Genomic DNA, 26,099 nt, shown 5'->3' with positions numbered 1-26,099 from the left:
AAGTTAAAATTGGTTTGAACATGATCTTGTACACAGCTAACTTAGTGTTTTGACTAATTTCTTTGTTATTCCATATTAATTTATTCAGAAGACTGCCTACCATACCACCTTTATTAATTCTGTTGTCTATTTCCATATTTAATTTGCCATCTTCGCTAAAAATTGTGCCTAAATAGCTGAAATGTTTTGCTTGTTCTATAGGTTCATACAGGGTACAAGTTGATGTTTTCACTGTTTTTTGCTTATCTTCATGTCTTTGTCTTTTTATTGCTGATATTTATACGAAATTTATTACATCAGTTATTCAATTTAGTGAGGGAATCTTGCAAACTTTCCCTGAATTTAGAAGTACATCTGCCTAAAGTAAAGAGCTAAAATTAGTATTTCTGATTTTTACATCAGGTTGGATGATGGGACATTAGAGATGATGTGCACCCTTTTCCTATTCCTGATTTAACATCAAACTATCTTCATGTATTATCTCTTTCAATTCTGACTGCTGACTCAACTCAAATATAGACTATGTATTACTTGATATAATGTCCTATTTGCATCGTATAACTGTAGCATTTTGTGAAGTTTTTCTCTGGGCACCATGTCATATGTCTTTTCTAGATCTACAAAAGTTAAATACAGATCCTTGTAATGTTCCTCTGATTTCTTAGCTATTTGTCTTAAAGTGAAAATCCTATCCTGACAGCTTCTATTTGGCCTGAACCTAGCTTGTTCTTCTCTTATCGATGTTTTCTTAAGGGTTGGCATCAAGATGTCGTCCTTATGTTCAAACTTTTATTTTTTCTTCAATAATGTTTGTGTACAGTATTTGATTCTACAATTTACTTCTGAAAGCTGCTCAGCTTTAATTTGTTTTAAAACTTTCTTATATGCTCTTATTTTCAATAAGAAATTCAGTTTTATCTTGCTCGTAATTGTGAATAATGATCACTTCCAAATTCATATCCTCTGTATACTTTTGTGACCTGAACTAATGGGAAAACATCACTATCAACAATAACATTGTCATTGAGTCTTTTCTATTTTATTGCATCTTCTCTCCAAGTGAATTTGTGTGCATTTTTATGTTGGAATATAGTATTAATAATAACTAGTCTATAGATTGGGAGGAGGAATGGTCACAGAGAAGAAAGGAAATGGAATTTATACAGCTGCATAGAGATGCTCCATGTTTATCATGCTCATTGAACCACTGCTGAACAATTCTTGCATGATGGACAGTCCCATTGTCGTTTATGAAGCAACTGTTACCTGCTGGATTAAAAGTCAACATTGTAAGATGGAATTGATTGGCAACAATGTTCAGATATTCCTTGGAGGACAACTGATCTTCCAGCAATATGAGGGGACCCATTCTGTACCTACAGAACATGCCCCACACCATGTCACCACCTTCAGAACCTTAAGTTGTGTTTACAAGGCAAGCTGGGTTCATTGCTTAATGAACTGCCATTAATGGCTTAATTGCTGCCAAACTCTCTACTTACCATTGGTACAGATCAAGGTGTACTATGACTTGCTGAACCATATAACTTTTTTCCAGTGTCCAGGCACAGTGTTCTCTTGATACCACTGTATATGAACTTTCCAGTTTTTCGCAGGAATCATTGGTTTCCATATAGACATGCAACTGCCTGTACTGATCTTCTTCAATTCCCTGAGCTACTTCGGTGAGATATAGGTTTGGAACAAACACCCTTCATTAAATGCTTCGGTCAGTTGCTGCACATGGGAAGTTCTGTTTGTCTGTACAAGCCTTCTCAGACGATGGTGATCTCGTTCCTAATAAAGACTGTCTTAGGACCACAGTTATGCCTCTTAGACAAGCAACACGGGTTATTTTTCCACTGATTAAACGCCCGGGATATCTCGACTTTTGAGAAACCAGCCAACTCTGCTGTTTTCAAAATTACGGCTCCAGCCAGACTGGCACCTACGATAAGCCTATTACTGAACTCTGAAAGGTCTTTTGTTTTTCCCAGTGTAATTAACACTGTTAATGATTACTGACTAACACCATTCTTAAATATTTGCCTAGAACATGGGACAATGCACATGATCAAGTATTTTGCATATATGCTGCATAAGTGATGTGTACATATATCTACATAAAGGTTTCAATTCAGTGATCTGTACATGTTGCTATGCTGTTCCCACTTTGAGAAATTGATCATGTTCTTTACCTGGGAGATTGCCAGACATAAAGAATTTTCTGTTAAGAAGGGATATACAAGGTCCGACAAAAAAAAAAAAAAAAAAAAAAAAAAAAAAAAAAAAAAAAAAACAAGACTAACCCTATAGCTTGGGAACAGAGTGGGAGGGAAGACAAAGAGATGGTTCTAGAGTCTAACCTCTCACTGTGAAACAAGGCTCAACTTCATCACTTTACTCAGTACGAGTGGACGCATATTCAGATATAGACATTTTCTTACCCTTGGTCGGAAAATGTTGGAGTGCAAGAGTGAACAGTGAGTTAACATCAAGTTTCTTGTGAAACTGAAGAAATCTGCAATGGAAACTTTTCAATTATTGACTGAAGCTTACGGTGAAGAGCGCATGTCTCGTGCACACGTTTTTGAATGGCACAAACGATTTTCCGAAGGCAGAGAAAGCGTGAAGGATGATTGCCCAGGCTGCCCACACACACACACACACACAGCAGTTACCGATGACAACATTAAAAAAGAGTGAGATGTGATTTGAAAAGAGAGAAGGTTGAGTGTTCAAGCTGTAGCTGAGAAAGTTCATTTGGATAGGGAAAGTGTTCGATACATTTTAACGGAAGAATTGAACATGAAAAAGGTTTGTGCAAAAATGGTTCCAAAAATGTTGTCAGATGTACAAAAAGAACGTTGCAAGGAATTGTGTTTGGACCTTTTGCAACGCATTAAGGATGAACCAGATTTGTTGAATTCGGTAATTACTTGTGATGAAACTTGGATATTTAAGTATGATCCGGAAAGCAACAATCTATACATTGGAAGTGAATAGCTTCATTTTGGTCTTGGAGCAACATCTCCAAGACCAAAAAAACCATGAATGAGTTGTTCGAAGTTCAATGCCACGTTGATTGTTTTCTTCGATATCCAGGGTATTGTAATGGCATAGTGGGTTCCCAGCAGCCATACGGTAAATCGGCAGTATTACCTTGAAGTTTTGACAAAATTGCACGAATGCGTGAGAGGGAAACGACCAGAATTGTGGAGAAAGGTTGGATTTTGCACCAAGACAATGCACCAGCCCATAACACTTTGTTTGTGAAGCAGTTTATAGCTAATCACAACATCACTGTGCTCGAGCACCCACCCTATTCGCCAGACCTGGCTCCCTGCGACTTCTACCTTTTCCCAAAGATCAAGTCGGTGCTCAAAGGAACCCATTTTTTGTTGGTAGAAGACGTGAAAACAAAAATAACAGAGATCCTCAACAGCCTTTCAGAAAATGATCTGCAGAATTGCTTTGAACGTTGGCAGCATCGTATGCAGCTGTATGTCAACTCAAAAGGGAACAGTTTTGAGGGGGATCGAAGTTGATTTTCTCAATTTGTTAAATGAAAAGAGATAGGCACAGTCTCGTTTTTTCTGTGTCAGACCTCGTATGTGGAATTACAAAGTAGGTGATTATGATAAGCCAAGGAGTCTGCTTTCAGAAGTACCATGGCATAAAAATTTGGATGGGAGAGATGATGATGGTGGTGGTGGTGCATGGAGGCAGTCATGGGATGTTGTATTGGAATATATACCTAGAGTCAGAAGGATAAATCATGTAGGAGTTAAATGGGTGAATAGCTTCATTAAGCAGAAGTTGCAGACAAAGAAAAGGTTATAGAGGGATTATGAAGAAAAAGGTGATTAGCATGCCCGTGAGCAGTATAAGGCACAGGCAAGAAGGAAGACATGTATGGTAAGTAAGGTCAATGTAATTATTTGGGAAAGCTAGCTGATGAGGCCAAAAAAATTATAAAGAATTCTTTTGTTATGTGACAAGTAAAAGGAGGAATGACTATGAAAGGATGACTTTAAAAAGTGCTGATGGTTGTGAGGTAATGGAATCAAACCAAATAGTTAATTACTGAGTGAGCATTTTGTAGGGATTTACCATCTTATGTGGTGATGTTGCAGTGAATGATGGAAGAATACAAGTTGAAGAAATGGAGGTACCTAAAACATTTCAGATCCTCAATGCAAACGCAACCATTGGATTAGATTGTATATCAGCCCAAATATTATGAGAATGTACAAGGGAACTAAACTTAAGCCTCAAGATTGAGATGCCAATGGCACAATAGTCCCACTGCATAAAGGAGGTTCAAAGACGGAATATAGCAAATTTTATGCCATGCATGTCAGGAGTGGTGGTTAAGATATTGGAGAAATCGGTGAAAGACAGAATTCAGAACTGGGTGGATAGGAATATGATACTCTATAAGGAATGACATGATTTTGTGAAGGATAGGTATTGCCATAGTAATTTGCTTACTTTTAATAATAATGACAATGGAGTTGGATAAACGGAAATGGCCACTCAGTTATATTGCTAGATTTTGCAAAGACATTTAACAGGATTCAACATAGAACTTTTGCATAAATTAGAATAAATGGTGATGGATATGAAGCTGGTGATTTGGATTAGAAGATTGCTGATGGACAGATATCAAAGAGTGGTATATGGAGGAGTTGAGTCCAGGAGAAGGCATTTGACCAGTGGTGTACCACAGGGCTCAGTACTTAGTCTGCAGTATATATCAGTGATATAGGAAATGCATGTGTTAAGACTTAAGTGTTTGGGAGGATATCATGTTGGAGGTTTAATGGAATATTTACAGCACTAGGAAAGGATTAAAACTAATTTTAATGTTTCCAATATTTTGTCTAAGTCACTGAGACATCTTCAGGGATTACAAATAACTCTTGTAACACACACACACACACAATACTCAATGAAATAATCGAGGTGGATTAAAAAAAAAATACACCTTCTATGGGCATTTGTAGCTGGCTTAGGATTTAAAGTTGGACCTCTGACAGTTATAGTTTCCCAAATTTTTGGAAGTTTTATGCATCTGCATTTATTTAAATTTGCTTGATTTCTGAGTGCCACTGCAGATTATAAAAACAGTCTTTCCTTTTTGTATTTACTATGGTGGAGCATGGTGGTTTTCTTCCAGGAGATCCTGTGGTTTGTATCCAATACATAGTCCTGAAGGCCAGATTCACCATGGTCATGATTGCAAATGTGTGATTTGTTTTTCTAAATGGATGGTCAATGATCTATCTGTCTCTGTTCCGAAGAAATCAACCTTGCAGGAACAGAGTACTTTATATACCACAGGCACTGAGAAAGGAGGGATCTGATCTTTGGTAGAACGGATAAGGGAGCAAGTATCCAGTGGAGCTTAAAAGCTGTGTAGAGGTTGTACTTTTTTAAAGACCTGGCTATTTTTTCTGATTTGCCACAGATGAAGGGGATGGTGATGGCATTTCTGAAATCCTTCTGAAATGAAGGCCGAGGAATGGAGAAGGAACTGATTTTTTTTAAAATTCTGTAATCACTGTAGCCATTGGAAAGGAAGGTGTTGTGTATGTGGTTGAGTTTGGTTGAAAGAGAGGTTCCACCGGAACAAAGATTGTGGGCTCTATTGGTTAGTTTTAATAATACCATATTGTTGAGCGGGTTGTGGGAAAGTTTGTGAATCTATCTGCCTGTGTGAGTGGGTTTTCTATATACACTGAAGAAAAGTTACCATTAGGTAACTTTTTCTTCAGTGGCATGTTACTAAGTTGTCTACGAAGGGTAAACTATTGTTTTTTCCCTTTTCCATCGTAAACTGGATTCTTGGATGTAGACTATTGAGGTGATTGAGGAAGGAGTCTAATGTGTCTGGGCCATGAAGCCAAATAGAGAACACATCATCTACATATCTTTGCTAGAAGAAGGTTTGAGATGGGCTGAGTCTATGGCTCATTTTTCAAAATTTCCATGTAAAAATTGGGCAAGAGGGGGGAACCCATAGCAATTCTCTCTATCTCTTTATAAATTTTGTTCTTCCGAGAAAAATAACCAGAATTGATGGCAAAGGAAAAGAGATCTAAGATATCAGAAGAAAAAATGTTTAAGAGTTTTAAGGCGTCATTTAAGGGAATATTGGGAAACTTTGAGGTGATGTCTAGGCTTATCAATATATCTGTATTATTTAAAGTTAGATTTTCAATTAAGGTTTTAAAATGGGTGGAGTTTTTTTTTATATAGTAAAGCCCTCCCCCTCTCTTTACTGGACTTATCATATTCTATATAAAAAAACTCTACCCATTTTAAAACCTTGATTGAAAATCCAACTTTAAATAATATAGATATATTAGTAAGCTTTGACATCACCTCACTATTTACCAACATTTTCTTAAATGGGTGGGAGATGAATGTCATCGCCTGTTGTGAGACCGCTGTACCGTTATTTGAGGCATGAAGTGGCTTGAAAAAAGTTCCGTGTTTGGTCTCTAGTGCAGGGTTTCTGGACTATGTAAAACAAATAAATAAAAAGTACAAAAAAAAACCAAAATAAAATCGATATAAAAAATAGAAAAAAAAACTCCCTAGCCCGTCCACAGTACAAAATATACTACTGTATAGGTTTACACATAAGTTTTCGTGAGTGGGAGCAACATAAAAAAAAAATGACACTTTAACACTCCTTAAAGATGTTTTTCCTTCTGATATCTTAGATCTCTTTTCCTTTGCCATCAATTCTAGTTATTTTTCTTGGAAGAACAAAATTTACAAACAGATGGAAGGAACTGCTATCAGTCCCCCCTCCCGCGCCAATTTTTACATGGAAGATTTTGAAAAACAAGACCTTCTCATCCCTCTCAAACCTTCTATCTGGCAAAGATATGTAGATGGTATGTTCTCTATGTGGCCTCATTTTCCAGATACAGACTCCTTACTCAAGTCACCTCAGTTGTCTACATCCAAGAATCCAGTTTATGATGGAAAAGGAAAATAACAATAATTTACCCTTTGTCTTTCCTTAGACACCTTAGTAACATGACTTCTTAATGGTAACCTTTTCTTCCGTGTATATAGAAAACCCACTCACACAAGCAGATACACTCACAAACTTTCCCGCCATCCACTCAACAATATGGTATTATTAAAACTCTGACCAATAGAGCCCACAATCTTTGTTTCATTGGAACTTCTCTTTCAACCGAACGCAACCACATACACGATACCTTTCTTTCCATTGGTTACAGGATTAAATCTTAATCAATTCCTCCCCCATTCTTCGTCCATCACTTCAGAAGGGAAACAATAATTGTCAGACATCCTACTTTACATTTTAGGCCACCTACAAATGCCCATAGAGGGTGTACTACTTAGATAGCACTTTAGAGGCACCCACTTATTTCATTTAGTACTGTGTTGTCTTTGTGTGTATGTGTGTTACAAGAGTTCTTTGTAAGATCCCTGAAAATATCTCAATGACAGATGAAATACTGGAAGCATTAAAATTAGTTTTTAATCTTTTTTCCTAGTGCTGGAAATATTCAGTTGTTTGTCGATGATGCTAAACTGGGACGAGCAGTGCTAAATGAATGCGATGCACAGATCTTGCAGGAAGAGTTAAATAGACTAGCACTATGGGCAAAGTTAAATGACTGACAGTTTAATGTGGGCAAGTGTATGGTGATGCACTTTGGGAAGAAGCTATTACAAGGTATGTTCTATATTGATAAGGCCAGGAACTTGAGTGGTTGTGGACAGGGAGTTGAAGTTTAGAGAGCATATTGCAAAGGTAGCAAAAACAGCACATTATGCAATTGTTGAACACTAACAAGTAGAGATAGCAGCAGACAAAGTACTGAGCCCTATGGTACACCACTGGTCACCTGCCTTCTCTTGGACTCAATTCCTCCATAAACCACCACTTGTTCCACTGTCACGTTACGTGGTTTTTGAAGAACACACTAAGAAGCAGGGAAAGATAAGTTATTGTTTCACTATAGAAAGCTCTAGTTAGGCCACATCTGGACTACTGTGTGCAGATCTGGTCAGTTGAATTCTGCAAGGATGAAGTCAAGTGGATCTAGAGGTGAGTGACAAAGATTGTTGCAAGTTTATGGAATGCTCCCTTTAGATTAGCATTCTGTGTGCTTCAAGAATTAGCTGATAGGTAAAAAGAGGAGACAATATAGATGTATATATTTGTTAAAGGAGATTTGTAGGGTTGATACGGAAAGCTATTTTCAGTAATGGCAGGAAAGGGAGAGAATGAGGGATCCATGGAAGTTGTGTAAGAGTGTTGTTTGCAAGGATGTTAGAACTATATTTTTTGCTTAGAGGGTGGCGAGTGGGTGACTCTAGGTGTTTTGCAATGAATGTGTTGAAGGAGTGAGATGATAGGTAATGTGTGAATAATGGATCTCCTTCGATGAGTTTTCTGACTCCATGGAGATATCTGTATAATAATGTACTGAACTGAAATCGAGCACATACTTTGCTCTTTTCTTCAGATTTTTCCAAAACATTCTTATATGTCTGGTAATCATTCCTTACTCTGTTGTTTAGATCTCCAACAAGGACCAACTTTTCCTTTTTTATTGTGTCAACTATCTTATCTAGTTCCTCAAAGAATTCCTACACTTCTTCCTTAGTAGAACCTTCTGTAGGAACATAGGCATAGGAACATAACATAGGCAAAAAGCAGACCCATTGTCCTGTTTCCCGTTCTGATATATGCTTACACTATTCTTCCTCATATTGCTCACATTTGAGATTATCCTTGTATTTAGTGTTGAAGATTGTAAGCCTCCTACCACGCTATGAGAGAGGTGAACTGATGAGGACATTAATTGCCAATGAGTCTATATGTAGATTATGCAAAAGGAATGATGTAGAATTTGTGGATCTGTAGTCTCTGTTTGATGGAAAGAAGGATTTGTACAATGCTTATGGACTGCATCTAAATAGTTTTTGATGTTAGGTGTCTGGAGAGAGCTTTGTTCACCAAGCATGCTGAAGTGCAAATTCAGGGAAATGAAGCGAGTGAGTGTGAGAATGACCAAGTGAGGAATCTAGTCTCTCATGCAAAAATATTGAATTGGGTAGGCAATTCAGAAAGTAACGGTAGGTAGGGACTCAATGGAATGCTGCAGTTTCTATATACTAATGCCAAAAGTATCGGGAACAAGGAGGAGGAGGAGTTTTTAGCATTGGTTAGCGCAACCTTGCCAAACGTTGTAGACATTAATGTGTCTTGGCTAACAGCAAATGATCTAGTTATAGTTACAGGGATTGAAAGTGAAGGGTTTAGTATTTTCTATGAAGATAGGAAGTGGGGGAGGAGTACTGCTGATGATAGCAGATGGATTGCAGCCAAAAAGAATAGGAGACAGGCAGGAGGAGGGTGGCTGCTCATTTGAAGCAGTCTGCTGTGAGATTATGACAAGCTATACAGTTGGTTGTTGACATAGGCTAGGGAGTTCTACAGATGATCTGGAAGACATGCATCACCAAATTGGTACAATGAGTGCAGGTCGAGTGATTATTATAGAGGCACTTCAGCTATGGAGTATATCTCCATATAGAATGGAAGGAAGAAAGATCACATGACAGGAAGGAAAAAGAATTTATACACCTGCTAAGAGATAATTAAGGCAGCATGTGATGGAGGGGAGTGGACTAGGGGCGAGAGAGTATTAGACCTGGTAATAGGATTAGAAGAGCTATCCATAACCAAGGTAACAACATTGCCTCCATTGGTGAAAGTGATCGTGCAGTTTTGACTTGGAAGATTGTAAAACTGAGGATTATGCTATCAAGATGTATTTGTGGAACTTCAAGGCAGGTGATTATGACATGCTTAGGAAGAAGCTTAAATTTGTACAATAGCATAAAACCCTGCAGGGTAAGGACGTTAGTAGTGCATGGGATATAGTTAAGGAGGAGGCAGTATTAAATTGTATAATAGGGTAAGGAATTAATTGGAAAGGAGTTAGATGGATGAGTAATATCATTAAGTATGAGCTGCAGAAGAAGCAAATGCTCCGGAGGGTATATAAAGAGAAGGGTGACCAACAAACTCATAAAAGCTGTGGATAGTAGGGATGTGAAGACTAGATTATTTGCTTGGATAGTTATGAATGAGTAGAATGGGTTGCCAGAGTCAGTTGTGAGTGCTTTGTCTGTTAATGTGTTCAAGGAGAGGTATGATAGATTGAGTCTCCTGCAATGAGTCTTTGTCCATGGAGGTGCCCTTATGTTAATAATAATAATAGTTGCTCCTTCTTTTTCTTGATTGTTATTGTCTGAATATAACAATTTGTATTTGTTGCTAAGAAAGATTTCCTCTGTTTTTTTTGTTTCAGTAACATCTATTATGCTGATCTGGTACTTTTCCAGGTCTTCTGCTAGTTCTTTTTCTTTTCCATTGATGCTTCTTATTTTGATGTCTTCTTAAATAAGTAATGCCCTACAAAAAGCCAAATGCCACGAAGAATTGGACCATATGATTCGCTGTCTGATATAGATGACGTTAGGTAGAAGTTGCCTGGGGTTAAGCATCCTGAAATGCTAGTTTTCATCTCACTTAGTAGAATTAAACTAGGTGAATATTTGAAAACATTATTTAATAACTCAAGTGACAGTGTCAGTTGACTTGGTGTCATTAAAGGATAAGGAGTCAGACTTGTCTAGTGAGTATGGTCATCTACATCAACTTTTAAATGGTCTTGACCTGGTTGCTGAAGACAACTGTCAGATAAATCTATACATACCAGTGTATAGATTTGTCCCTGCCAGTTTCTGATGCTTCAGTCAATACTCACCTGCAAAAGTCTGAATCTACCATTTCTTCTATAGTTACAATGGTAGATTTGGACTTTTCAAAATTGGAAAATAAAGGATCATTATCTACCATTTCTTCTGTAGTTTCAATGTCTGTGTCAGTCCAGATTATTTAACATCATCATCCTGTGTATCTCTGATATCATCTCTTGTACCTGATGTGAAGGTAGAAACAAAAGATTATGCAGACCATTTCATATCTTCTAATGTGTCTGCTGTTTCACTATTTTATTTGACCCATATAAACACTGAAGTATTTGTGAGATATATGATGATACATCTGGTTTGTCTACTGCTTCAACTTTAAGTGAACGTCCGGACTTCACATTGAAATGCGATTAGTCTCATAGAAAGCATGCCTTCTTTATACAACCATACCTCATTGCAACTGATAGAGGCATTTGGAATAAATTGTGCTGTATTGACTCTCTTGGCACGAAAAAATTAACATTTTTAAATGACTGGAATATATTTTATAATTTTGAATTGACCAATTTGTATAGCATTTCAGTATGTTCTGATGTTTTTTATGGAATACAAAGTATAAGGGATTGAGAATGACAGATTATTTAGTAATGTATTAACCCCCCAACCAGCAATGACGTCTATAGACGTCCAGCTAAATCTGGATAAGATTCTGTAACACCCATTGAATAACATGGATAAGAAGTGCAATTTGGTTTCACTATTTCATCCACCTCAGCCAGTAGGGAGGTTAAGTGAGTGTGTAGGTAAAATGAAAAGTGCAGAAACACATACAGAGATTACTGAGTGATGTACAAAAGAATGTGAGAGAACTTCATGTTGGAGGTTTAATGGAATATTTACATCACTAGGAAAGGATTAAAACTAATTTTAATGCTTAAAATATTTCATCTTAGTCACTGAGAAATCTTCAGGGATTGCAAATGACTTGTAATACACACTCAAATACAACACAATACCAAGTAAAACACGGTGACTCTAAAGTCCTATCTAGGTGGTGCACCCTCAATGGGCATTTATTGGTGGTCTAGAATGTAAAGTGGATCTCTGATAATTGATGTTTCCCAAATTTTGGGAAGTTTCATGCAAAACGGTATATATGAGTGTCGCTGCAGATTCTAAAAACAGTCTTTTTTTTTAATTTACTATGGCGGAGCATGGTGGTTTTTTCCCAGTAGATCCTGTGGGTTGTATCCAAAATATAGTCTACAAGGCCAGATTGACCATAATCCTGATTGCAGATGTATGATTTGTGTTCTTCTAAACGGATGGTTATGATCTACTTTTGTCTGAAGTAAGCTAGCTTCCAGGAACAGGGTACTTTATGTACTCCAGGCACTGAGAGAAGAGGGAGCTGATCTTAGGTAGAACAAATAAGGTTAGCAAGTTTACAATAGGGCTTAAACGTATACTTTTTTTAAGGACCTGACTATTTTTTCTCATGTGCCATCGATGTATGGTATGGTGATGACATTTCTTGGAAAGGATAGTGTTGTGTATGTGGTTGAGTTTACACTGGAACAAAGATTATGGGCTCTATTGGTTAGAGTTTTAATAATGCAATATTGTTGAGAGGGGTGGTGGTGGGAGAGTTTGTGAATGTATCTGCCTGTGTGAGTAGGTTTTCTATATATATATATATATATTGAGTTCACTGTATATAGAAAAAAAAAAAAAGAAAGAAAGAAAGGGGGGAGGGGAAAAGCAAGCAAAGTTCTCCAGTACCCGAATTATAAATAACTGTTCCTGCCAAATTTTTCACAGAAAGCATTCGAAATCCATTACTTCATTTGGCTTTTTCAAGAAAAGAAATAATAGTGTTGTCTACTGAAGCAGGTGCTTTTGTTTCTTTACAATGTGGTTATTTCACCAACTGCCTTCTCTTCATTCCTTTCTGTTAGTTGAGCTGTTTTGCTGAAATTATTCTAAATTTTACAAATATATTTCATGCTATATTTTTAGTATATAAAAATCATTTATATTTATGCCATGAAGATTTTAGTTTTGAGTGTTACTACTTCTCGAATGCTACTTCTGTTGGTTGCTGGTTTTGAAATAAGCATTGTCTTAGAAATACTAGATGATAATCCTCTCTGTCCTGGCACGCTGAAATCTAGCTAAGATTACTCCACAACTGAGAAAGAAAAGAAAGAACACATCTCAAAAGTCACACTGAATAGTTCCAAATAATAGTTCTGCATATATCAAAAATTTCTTGTTTCATTTTCATCCATTTGATTGATTAGTAGGTATCCAAGTGTTCAAGGAACTAACAGGCTCCTCTTTCCTGAATAGCTTACCTATATATTGAACCTGTGACATGTTTATCAGTTTTCTGTGTGAAGACAGCAGTATAATATATATATATATATTTTATGCTGCATACACACACGCACACAATAAGTCTGGAAAGTTCTGATAAACACCTAGAACAAAAATGATATTAAAGCAACTAATATAACTACAAGAAAGAACATATCTTAAAACCCTTTAACTCCCATGTTTCATCAAATTGTAATCATTTGTTCTTTTAGGATATACAAGACGACATAAAATGAGTTAATTTTTGTTCAATGTGTTTTTCAGAACTTTCCAGACCTCCCCTCTTGTGTGTGTGTGTGTGTGTGTATTTAGAAATGTAGTTTTAATATTCTAGATTTTTATACTTATGTTAGTTTCTTTCTTTTGCAGATTTTCATCCCTTTCATGATGAAAATTCATTTAAGCACCACACATAAGATCATTACATGCACTGTTATCATTAACCATTTATAAGAAGACTATAGTCAATGATGATTGTTTGAAGGAGTGTCCCTTATATTAGGGACTCCTTCAGTAGAAAGGAGAGGAAGTCATGATGTTACCTGTCGATCGTGGACCACAGTGATTGTATACCCTCACTGCTGAAGAGGCCAGCAAGGCTTTGATTAAGTACTTGCCATACTTTGCATTAAGACACCATAATAAGAGTCTGTACAGTATATATATATACACATATATATATATATTTACTTATGTATATCTGTATAAATGGACTCTGGGTTTAACAAAAACATCTTGGGTAAGTTATGTGTGTGTGTATAGATATATATTTTTATTTCAATTTGGTAAAAATACATATTTAATTATATACAGCAAAACAGACTACATTTAAAATTAGATATTTTTGCATTTATTTTTTATTTAGTTTAGTTTTTTATTTTTATTAGTGCAGTTTTACTTCCATTTACAAAGGGAATAAAACTGCAGTAGTAGAAGCACAACACTTTAGTTCTGTGCTTCTAGAAGTAGTGATCTCAAAAGTTCTATGGCTTCTAGTACTACAGTTTTAGGTGTCTACTACATGAAAAATTTCAGTATTCTTCACTGTTGATAAGGGTGTTACGAAGGTTGTTTGAAAAGTTTGTTAAAAAAAGTTACACGTGTTTTTTTTTGAAAAAAATCACCTTTATTTCTCAACATAGTGTCCATCGTGGTCTACACATTTGGTCCAGCGAGTTTCCAATTTTTTCATCCCATCTAAAAAGTAGGATTTGTCAAATTGTTCAGAATAGTCATTGACACCCTTGATGATATCTTTGTTTGAAGAAAATTTTTTCCCACCGAGCCAAATTTTTTGGGAATCCCAAAAAACAGTGGCCATCACCTTCCCAGCTGACAAAATGGTCTTCGCATTTTTTGGTGCTCTTTCGCCGGGCATTGTTCACTGTTTTGACTGCTCTTTGGACTCAGTTGTGTAGTGGTGGATCCAAGTTTCGTCTACAGTCATGAATCGACTCAAAAAATCCTCTGAATTGCGATTAAACATTGCCAAATACAGTAAAGTTTGGTGTTGGAGGAGTAATGGTGTGGGGTGCATTCAGCTGGTTTTTAGTGGGACCACTAGTCGTCCATGGTTCCATGAAGGCAGCTCAGTACCTTGATATTCTGAATAATCAGGTGCTGCCTACACTCTGGAGTTTTTATGGAACAGACCTGTGTTACTGTCAAGACTACAATGCCCAATGCCACAAAGCTGCAGCGGTTATGGAATGGTATGAAGAGATGGGTGTTAAACAACTGCCCTGGCCTGCACAGAGTCCTGTCCTCAATCCCATCGAACAGCTGTGGGACAAATTGGAGTGGGGATTGAGGTCCAGAGCAGTACGTCCTCGATCTGTTGCTGAAATTGGTGCTGCTTTGATGGAGGAATGGAGACAAATTCCACTTGATGTCTATTGTGCATTGGTATAAAGCCTCCATCAAAGGGTGCAGGAGGTGATCAAAGCCGAAGGTGGACATACCCGATTAGAGTTTGTCTGCTGGTATCAATTGTAAATTGCTAAAGTGTCTGGAGAATTATTGGTAGATAGTGTATATTTCATTGTTTTTGGTAGTAATATCCAAGGAATAGTGTATACTGTGTAGTTTTCTGCATAACCTGCACATGACATTTCTTAAATGTGAATGATGAATGCGATTTTCTCTTGGTAGCAACTGTAGATGATAACTTATTCATTGATGAACGATGTAATTTCATATTCTATGCCTCTATTTTTCTTGGCGGAGTAGATACCAGTAGTTTTTTAGTGTCCAGTCCAAGGTATATCTGATAAGTATCATCTTTATAGGACAAGTCAGTTATGTATGGCCCATAGTTTTAGACGTATTTCTGAACAGGCAAAGATTCTGCCTGAGTGGAATTTGTGAAGCTTTGTTGGTGTTGGGCCATAGCTTTCAATGTACACAGTGTTTCCTGTATATATAGTTAAGATCTCACTTGAAATGGTTGTTTTCTTTTTCTCTTTAAGGATTAGGCATTCACCTGTTTCGGCTTCACTGATCTTTCCAGTTTGCTACTGGTCTTCCCCTCGCTCTCCTTTCCTTTGGTCTGTATCTATCCACTTCTTTTAGCAGCCAATATCTTTCCATTGACGATATGGTTGTAATGGGTGAAATGATTGTAAACAAACGAATGCACCATTACCTGATGTTGTTGCATCCAGTGACATCTACGAGTGACAGGTTGTTTTGTAGCAGTATGCAGTAGCTGTAGAGAGGTGTTGGGTGATAAGTATTAAAATGTAAATCATTGGGAAATTCTGGTGGAGATTTTTGTCATACCCATCCCTATAGTACATTAGTACTAATGGGTGGGCTAAGAAACCAAACATGGATCCTTTCAGGCCATCTCAGGCTTTGAGTAAACAAGGTGGTCTCACACCAGCTAGTGAAACTTATCTCCCACCAAAAAAAAAAAAAAAAATCCATCATAAACATTTTTGCCCTGTATATTAGTGCATTGTATTATTGCAAAAGCTAGAAAGGCTTTTATGATAGTTGCTTTTTACTTGTTGTATGATTTTTTTCTGGGTTGAAAAAGTATATTATAGTTGACAAAAATGTTATTCTTGTTTGTGGTCTGGGCACTGATTATCGCTATAATGCATTGCATTATACATGCTTGAGAAGAAAATGCATTATTATTATATAGGCATTTCCATCGAGTCAGGAAACTCGTTGTGGAATATCTGTTATTCACACAAAACCTCCTTGAAATCACTCACTGATGAAGCATCACAACCATCTCTGGCAACCTATCCACCCACTGACCACCCTCCAAGCTAAGAATATTGGACTGACACCCCTTGCTAACCACACTGTTACTATTTCCATGGGTCACCCCTCCCTCATTTTTTCCCTTCCTGTCATGTCAAAAAAAAAAAAAAATCTTCAATGTCAATTCTATAAAATCCCTTTAACAATTTATATGCTTCTATCTTGCTTACTCTTTTTCACTTATCAGCTAGTTTTTGAAGCCCACAGACTTGATATTCTCTTAGGGAGCATTCCTTAGATCTGCAACAATCTTTGACACTCACCTCTGGATCCTCTCCGCCACTTATTCATCCTTATGGAATTTGGGTGTCCACATCTGCACTTAGTAGTCCAGATGTTGCCTTATTAGAGCCACATATAAGGGAACAATAACTTCTCTATCTCTGCTTGTTAATGTGTTCAACAACCAGGTAATCTGATGTGCTGTTTTCACTACTTTTGCAATGTGCCCTCTAAACTTCAACTCCCAGAGACAAATTGATGTGAAGTCAGCTGCTTTTTTATATACATTTAGGCTAGTGCTACTTGTTGGTATATATTTTTATTTTATTTTATTTTTATTATCATTATTATTATTGGCATAGTTATTGGCAGAATTAGAAAGAGCAATTAGTCAAATTGACCCTCACAAATCACCTGGAATTGATCTTATCTTTGGACATATGATTAAAAACATCGGAGAAATAGCCAAGAACTGCCTTCTGAAGATACTTAATACTTCCATTTAATACTTAACATTCAGGTGCACTGCCAAAAATCGGGAAAACATCAGTCATTATACCCTTACTGAAAACTAACAAAAACCCTAGTGACTGTAAAAGCTACAGACCAATAGCTTTGACTAGTACTTTCAACCAAACTGCATACGTCTCAACACAGTACAGGAGATCAGTTATTTTATTTTTACCAATCAATCATAGATGACTTTCAAGAAAAACTACCAAAGAAGACAACAGTAATCTTCTTGGATCTTACAGCTACTTTCGATTGCGTTTTGAGATAAAAGTTAATAAAAATTGCATACGATACTGGAATAAGGGGAACACATTAATTTGGATTTCAGATTTCATGAAAGGAAGAAAATGAAAATAAAAGTTAATGGAATTTATTCCAAACTGCATCGAACTTGCGCTGGAGTTCCACAAGGTTCTGTTTTTAGCCCACTACTATTTCTCATCTATATGAACAATATTCATCTTCACATAATAAATGACACAAAAATAGCATGCTATGCAGATGATATAGCAATCTATCACACAAGCAGTAATTCTCAACAATCTGAAAAATTCCTAAATAAATCAATAAAAGGCTTAGAAAGATGGGCAAAGGAACTTAAATTACAGATTATTATTATTATTATTATTACCCCAAGACCTCATGGAGTCAAAGACTCATAAATTACAGATAAACTTGGAAAAAACAAAACTGAATATCTTCTCCACTGATAGAAAAAATAGACACAATTACATCCCCCAAATCAAAATATATAATACTAGAATAGGAAAAACAGTCTCCAAAAATATATATATAATATCAAAATAGGAAAAACATTTTCCAAAAATACTTAGGTCTAACTCTAGATACTGAACTGAGATATACAACTCTTCTGTCTAAGATGGGTTGAGTCTTCTCTTGAGCAGGATCTTCCAGTCTTCTCCTTGTTATTCCAGTTATTCCTTGCTGTTTGAAAAAGTTCCTCATATGTTCTGCATCCCGAGATGTTCTTTATTAATTTCAGCCAGGTAATTTTTGGTCTTCCGGGTCTTCTTTTTTCAGTTGGAAAAGTATTGATTAGGACGTTAGGAAGTATGTCTGCGTCCATGCGTACAGTGTGTCCAAACCATCTCAGTTGTTGTTTTCTAATTTTTTCTATTATTGTCCTTTTATACAATAGTTCTTGTCTGACTGTGATGTTTGTTTTCTTTTCTATCCAACTTGTTTTATTTACAACTCATATTACAAATATATCTAATAAAGCTCTTAAGAAGCTTAATATCATCAAAAGGCTTTGTGCAAAACTGAAGACACTCAAAACTACATATATGGCACTCACTTGGCCCACTATGGAATATGCCTCATCAATCTAGGCTCCAGCTTCAACTCTAGTTCAAAAGAAAAACTTGACAGAGTACAATCCAGAGCAGCAAAAATCATTATAGGTGCAGTCTCATCCACAAATAATTTAAAAGCTCAACAAGAGTGTGGGCTTCACTTACTAGAAGACTAACAGAATCAGGAGCCAACAACAGAATCACATCTCGCTCAGGATTTTCAATGCCTGGACAGGAAAATCTAGACTAAAGAGATCATCTACTTTACAATATGATCATGAAATTAGAAAACAGATTGACTTAGAGCACCTATCCATTAAAATAAGCAAAGAGCCATTCTTTTCCACTATTGTACCAAAAATTTAAATCTCCTTGAACCTTGTTGAAAAAAGGATTCACCGCATGAAAAGAAAAGGACTTGCCACTATACATCACTTAAATAATCTAAACCATGTTTAGATTATTTAAGCCTATACTGACGGATCATCTGGTGAAACACTCAACCAAGGAGGAGCAGGGGTTTTTCTAACTCTACCTGGAGGCAAGGAAATAATTCAAAACCACAGCTGACAGAATAGCTTCAAACTTCACTTGTGAATTAACAGCAAGTTCTGTCTCTCTAATCCAGTAATAAACATTACAGAAGGAATAACCATCGTAGTGACTCAAAATCTGCACTTGAAGCAATAAAAAAATGGAAAAACAAAACAGGAATTTCATGAACAGCTAACAACTTTAAATTTGAAAAATAAGAACTGTACTCTGCAATGGATACCAGCCTATGTAAATATTGAAGGCAATGAGAGGACAGACATACAGACTAGCCAAAGACGCAAGATACTTACCTCAAAAATTACACCCACTATCACTAACTGATGCTAACTCTGTCGTTAAAAATAAGATTGGTAAAGCAAACTATCAAGAAGAAGAATGAAATCAGCAAAATGAATGAAAATAGAGAAATAACCACAATCATCACCAGACTAAGGACAGAACATTTTAAAGGCATGAAAATTCATCCGGACAGTACTAGAAGCTATGAAATATGCAAGAACTGTCCACGAGTCGAACTAACACCTGCCCATATCTATTCTTGTTCAGCAATTGCTGTTGCTCTACAGAAAATTGATAGTAACTTTATAGAAAAGCTCTACTCCATCAAAGTTCAACAGATTGCCAAGGCAGTCATACAGGCTCACTCACGGTCATATTTAGAAGCTCTTCAATGGACTCAACAACATTAGCATAGTTCATGTGGTTTTTTGAGGGGTCTAATTTAAAATGATTCCAGTCATTCTCATTCTTGTCTTTGTTCCATGCAAGATAGAGTACATAACTGTCCAATGAGGTAAAGTTGACAGTTGCTATAACTAACTGTTTCTGGCCTGTAGTAAATTTAGGGTAAAAATAATGATTCTCCTGCATGCCTGCAGGGGCGTGCCAGTAGTGTCCAGCACCTGTGTGCAAAACTTTAGTTGGCACCTCTATACCCAGTAGCACGCTAGTAGTGTCCGGTGCCTGTGTGCAAAACTTTAGTTAGTGCCCCTTCCCCCCTCCTCCAATAAAAAATCACTTTAAAAAAACGTTTTTTTTAAAGTATTTCCTCCTCTTTGGCACCTTTACTATCCTGTTGCCTGTGTGCGGCGCACACATTGCACATATGGCCAGCGCGCCCCTGCATATGCCTGTGAAACAAAATGAGAAATAAAACAATAGAAATTGCAAGAAACAGAACAAATGAAATGGGGGAATATGTGATGATATAATATAAAAAATTGGCAGGAACCATATATAAAGCAGACGAAATGGCAACATCAAAAAGTACAGATGCAAAAATAGTAATTAGAGACAAAGGAAGGAACTAAAAAGTATAAAAATGAAAATCCATACTTAATGTTTAAATTTAGAAATGTTACATTAGCTTAAATTAATGTCACTTAACTGAAATCTTCATAATAAACTTACTATGTGAGTCTGCCATTAAAATAAAAAATAACCTGAAAACTTCAGTAGCCAGTCAACTTGGCCACCTTGAGTTACAAATCACAAAAAGGAACAGAATAGAGGGGGGCACCTTGAGTTACAAATCACAAAAAGGAACAGAAAGAGGGATGAACATTAGTTTGCATTAGTCAGCCTAAGGTGAAGGTAAAGTGATATACAGCTGATGTGAATGTCATTTTGATTGGACACAGTGATCCAGTGATATAGAGCTGACAAAAACTGATGCTGTTCTCTTAGAACTGTAAATTAATGAAATATTGAACAATATACAGTATTTGTTTAATTTGAAGTTTTAAATAAAAATTATGAAATTTGTTTGGGTAGCAGCTCATTTTGTGTTTGAAAGACAAACATAAATCTATACTGTAAAAAATTCTAAATTTCTGATATAGAATTTTTGAGTTTTTGACCTAAAGTTTCGATTTTAATTGTAAAAACCTAAATTTTTACAGTCTACACATATATGCTCACATTTGTTCATTAGGAAGAATTCAGGTAATGTGACCTTTCAAAATTTAAAATTAAGTCTAGATTTTTATAACTTCTGATTCCCCCCCCCCCCTCCAGTTATTCTTTGCATTTGTACTTTTTTCATGATATCATTTTGTGTGCTTTATGATGATTCTTGTCAATCCTTTGTGTTCTATCCTCAATGTAGGACTTCCTGCAATTTCCTTTGTTCATTTGTTTTCATAATTTTCTTTTATTTTCCACAATTTAACTTTTTCTGTTTCATTTCTCACCATTTCCTTTGTCTCCTGATTGATGTCATTTACTAGGAAATTCAGTTCATTATAATGGTGTTCAGCTTTTGTTTGTAATCATGAGCTTACAATAGCATTAGTTCTATGAGACTTTTCTGTAGTTCATTATAGTGCATAATTTCTATATTGGCTCTCTTGAATGCATCTGGGAAGCATTATCATTAGTGTATGATGCATTTCTTGGCCTTTTCAGTGCTGGATGATATATCAGTGAAAGTTGTTCAGTTGAGATGGTATTAGTGCATTATTGATTTTTCTGGGGATGCTGGAAATCATTTCACCTCTGGGCAATTTTTTCAGAAAGAGTAATTGAGTAGAGCCTTAGAGGCTGCCAAGCATCTGTATAGAGATTGCTTAATCAGAAATGTAAGAGACCATCAGCAAACTGAATGAACATTAAGATTATCTGAAGATTTTCCATAAATATATGTATATTTAATGCCGGCCTGGTTGGCCAAGTGGTTAATGTATCCGCTCTCCAGCCAAAAGGCTGCGGGTTCGAATCCTGCTGTGGGCATGGATGTTTGTGATTGTCTGTGAAAATATTAGTGGTAGTGGAGTGGTGGAGAGGGAGAGTTGTAGAGTAGGTGCCTTCCTTCAATGAGTCTTTGGACTCTCTGGAGGTGTTGTGTTATATAATAATAATATATTTTTTAATACACCCTCCCCCACCACCATAAGGTTGCATAATCCATAGTACTGTACGCCCACAGATGCGAGACCCTCTGACACTTCTGTGCATGTCAGAAGAAGGAGAATCCATTCCGATAATAGGATAATCAATCCGTTGTTTGTTTATTATTACATGTCGGAAAATGAACTTTTCTTTTATGAACATTGTAGTTTTTAAAGTGGTAACTATTTTGCTTGTATAACAGTTGGAAAATTTTATGTATAAAGCATGTGATTTTGCATGTTGGTGACCAATTCGTACATCTTTTATTATATTCGTACATATTATTTAAATTAAGGGGATATTAAATCCCACATTGTTTTAAAACCGAATAAGAAACTCAAAGATTGGAATCAGAGAGTTTCATGCCGAATATAGTATAATAAACCATAAAAGTATTGGTGATTACTAGCTTGAGCTAATGCAAGTAGTCGTAGTACAAACTCGGGCAACTCGCAGCAAAGGTAGTAAAGTTCTGATCGCTATTCTTGGTATTTTCCATAATGTAAAAACACATTTCCCAGGAAATGTATGCTGTTATTACATCATGGTGGGAGGTCACTACCCAGACCGGTTTCAGCCTTTATTGAGGCTTCATCAGTGAGTAGCTAGACCAAATTAATACCAAAGGGTATAGCGAAAAGAACTTATATACTCTGCTATACAAGTTGTCAAAAAGGTGCACCCATTAAGTTACTTAAATATAAAGAGCCAATAGGCTTAATTTCGGCGACTCGTATAGCAGAGTATATAAGTTCTTTTCGCTATACCCTTTGGTATTAATTTGGTCTAGCTACTCACTGATGAAGCCTCATTAAAGGCTAAAACCGGTCTGTGTAGTGACCTCCCACCATAATGTAATAACAGCATACATTTTCTAGGAAATGTGTTTTTACATTATGGAAAATACCAAGAATAGCGATCAGAACTTTACCACCTTTGCTGCGAGCTGCCCGAGTTTGTACTACGTACTAGGACTACTTGCATTAGCTCACGCTAGTAATTGCCGATACTTTTATAGTTTATTATACTATATTCAGCATGAAACTCTCTGATTCCAATCTTTGAGTTTCTTATTCGGTTTTAAAACAATGTGGGATTTAATATCCCCTTAATTTAAATAAATGATGTATTTTGTGCTAAAAGATGCTAAGGGTAAGTGTCAGCCTGAGAGAAACTTGGTCTTGACAGTTGAGCTGAGTGTTACAAAAGTACATAGAGAAGAACTAAGGTTTGTTTTGTGAGAGATTAAAATTGTATTTTGGAAGCATTGAAGTCCACTACATTGTCATCACTACACTGAAGATATGACACAGAAACAGTATTTAGGATACTGGTTGTAGAAGATCTTGAAGCTTTGGGATGTTTGAGCACTGCAAGATTAGTGATGTTTGTCATCAGAATAATGATATATTTGAGGTCGTTGAAAGAAGGTCATTTATGTATGTGAGGAAATGGATGGGTAATATAACAGAACCTGATGAACACCTGCATTAACAGTGTTTACTGTTGACTTTCTAAACAGAGAACGTGAATGATCCTAGAGAAATTGGGGTCAATTTTCCTTTATTGTTTGGAATTCTATACACACACAGTTATCTGAACTATCAGAGAGAATACTCCAAAGTTCTAGATTGGAAAAAGAAGAGTTTAGTTCAAAGAGAGTTAATGGCCGCATTAACAGCAGATAAGTTACTATGGGTGGCAATGCTCTGGTTTCAAAGTAAAGCAAAACTAGTTCATTAGTAGGTATGAAGAACATTATAAAAGTGGAATTTTATTTTAAACTTTACACATCACCAAATAGGCATAATTCCTGTGTCCTTGCACCTTTAAAGAAGACTAGCCACTTTAGTCTCCTGCATAAAAACCCATATCTTATCCAAGGAACTTATTCCAATTAAATCTGTGTTTAATTATTTCTCTCTGAGCTCAAACCAGCACCTAAACCTTAATATTTGTTAATTCTGTGTAGTGTTTGTAACTTGCCTCCAAATATCACCTACAACATTTGGCTTGACATAGCTTACATCCTGATGCGAGCTTTGCTGTCTAAAAGAAATCTCTAATACAGCCAACTCTTTGCTCTCCATAAATCATGCAAAGATACAAATATAATTACTAGAGCCGATAAGGGTAATGCTTATTTATAAAAACTTTCATAGCTTTAAAACAGTCAGCTCTGCATATAGTTTAAACCATACCATGCAGATTTAAAGTTTTGAATAGTTTTCCATGGATTTATCATGTACATTTTCAGGATCAGTAAAGCTTGATTGCATATTTTAATATTTGTATTTGATTTCTTAATTTGTAAGAAAACACTTGGTCTGAGAACCCATATTTGACTTTAATCCAACTTGAACTTTACCAGTTTTCTTTTCAGCAATCTTTCTTTGTATTTGCATAAATGTTGCCTGTAAATAATTCTTTATAATTCTCAATTCAGTTTTATTTTCCTTGTTTTTGAATTGGTTTGGGAAAAGAACCCTACTGGTCATCTGAGTTTCTCATGAGTCTTTTTTATATTACGCATTATAGCCAATGCAAAACATACACAACCATACTCAGAATTTGATCAGATGTTATCTTCTCCCCTGCCCTTTCCATATTTCAGATTTGTTGTCACTTTTCAACCACTGTAATATACTCCTTCTAGATATATTATTACAATACATATACTAGGCGAAAAATGCATAAAACATAACAAAATAATCTGTTACAACTTTTTAGACCTTCAAAAAGCTTTTGACTCAATATCGCATGAGGCGTTATGGAAAATTTTAGAACATTATGGTATTGACAACAAAATCATTAGGATTATTAAATCTCTTTATTCCTCATCTGATATGAGAATTGAAATTAAAATTACAATAGTGAACTATTCTGGGCAGAACAGGGGGTAAGACAGGGATGCATCTTGTCCCCTCTTCTTTTTAATTGTTTTCTGGAATATGTCATAGATGAAGCTCTTTATGAATATGACACTGGAATAGTAGTTGGCGGACTAAGAATAAATAACTTACGTTTTGCAGACAATATCGATCTTCTGGCAGAAAATGAAGAAGAATTACAAGAGATAACCAGCAGCATTTTTGGAACATTAAAAAAATATGGATTATACATAAAACAAAAACAATGATAACCTCAAAATCAGACATTGAATTCTTAAAGATACAAATTGAGAATGTGAACAAGTTCACTTATCTAGGATGCACGTTGAGTCAAGATGGTCATTCAAAAACCGACATTAAATATCGAATTGCTAAGGCAACCATGGCCCTACAGAAGTTAAAACCATTGTGGGAAGATAATAGAATAGCAATCACAACCAGACTAAGACTAATTGATACTTTGGTGAATTATATCCTCTTGTATGGTTGTGAGGCCTGGACTTTATTGAGGGAAGATGAGAGGAGACTCCTGTCTTTTGAAATGAAAACTTACAGGAGACCTTTTTGAGAATTCCCTATACCGCTCACGAAACCAATGAAAATGTCCGAAAACTGATTGATTCAATAGACGGGAGAAAAAGGGAAAATATTCTGACAGTCATCAGAAGAAGACAAATGAAATAGTTCAGATATGTGGAGAGGGCTAATGGCATTCCAAAGCAAACACTTGAAGGAATCGTTCCAGGACCAAGGGTTAGGGGCCGACCTCGATTAAAATGGACTGATAACATCAAGTAATGGACAAATTCCTTCCTTTCTCAACTGACATCAAGAACAAGAGACCGAGATGATTGGAGGAGGCTAACAAAAAATATCACCTACCAGCCATAAATGACTCAACGGTCCATTTAGGACTACGGGAGAGAAGATACCACTGTTTTATCATTTGTTTAACTCATTTAATAAAAATTTTAAATTAATAACTTCACATATCAAGAATATCTTTAACTTCTGGTTTTATATCACTTATGTGATCTCCAAATAATTTACTAATTCTCTTTCTCTCTATTTCTAAGCTTTTTTTTTTTCCCAATAGTTTTCAAACATTTTCTCACCTTCATGATGTTTATCTTTTATATTCTTTTCTAAATTTGTCCATAAGATTTTGTTTAGCTGCTTTTACAAATAACTTACCTTTCCTGCATTTTTCTCTAACTATTCTAAGAGTACATGCCAATTCACTAGCCAGGAATTTTTAGGCTATTTCTTTTGA

At 36.0% G+C, this 26,099-nt stretch overlaps 1 protein-coding gene across 2 annotated transcripts in view; it reads left to right on the top strand.

The window, feature by feature from the left end:
- Window positions 1–26,099, top strand: part of LOC150106190 (uncharacterized) — a 303,918-nt gene that overhangs the window by 100,145 nt on the left and 177,674 nt on the right. For both annotated transcript variants that reach the window (XM_090393027.1, XM_090393028.1), the window contains one exon: window positions 13,534–13,903. The gene's annotated coding sequence lies outside the window, so the exon portion shown is untranslated. The remainder of the gene's footprint in view (window positions 1–13,533; window positions 13,904–26,099) is intronic.

The sequence above is a fragment of the Typopeltis vanoorti genome, chromosome 5 (assembly GCF_054136105.1).
Source record: "Typopeltis vanoorti isolate ZY-2024b chromosome 5, IOZ_Tvanoo_1.0, whole genome shotgun sequence".
Classification (NCBI taxonomy): Eukaryota; Metazoa; Arthropoda; class Arachnida; order Uropygi; family Thelyphonidae; genus Typopeltis; species Typopeltis vanoorti.
This window is presented reverse-complemented; position numbering and strand designations above follow the sequence as displayed.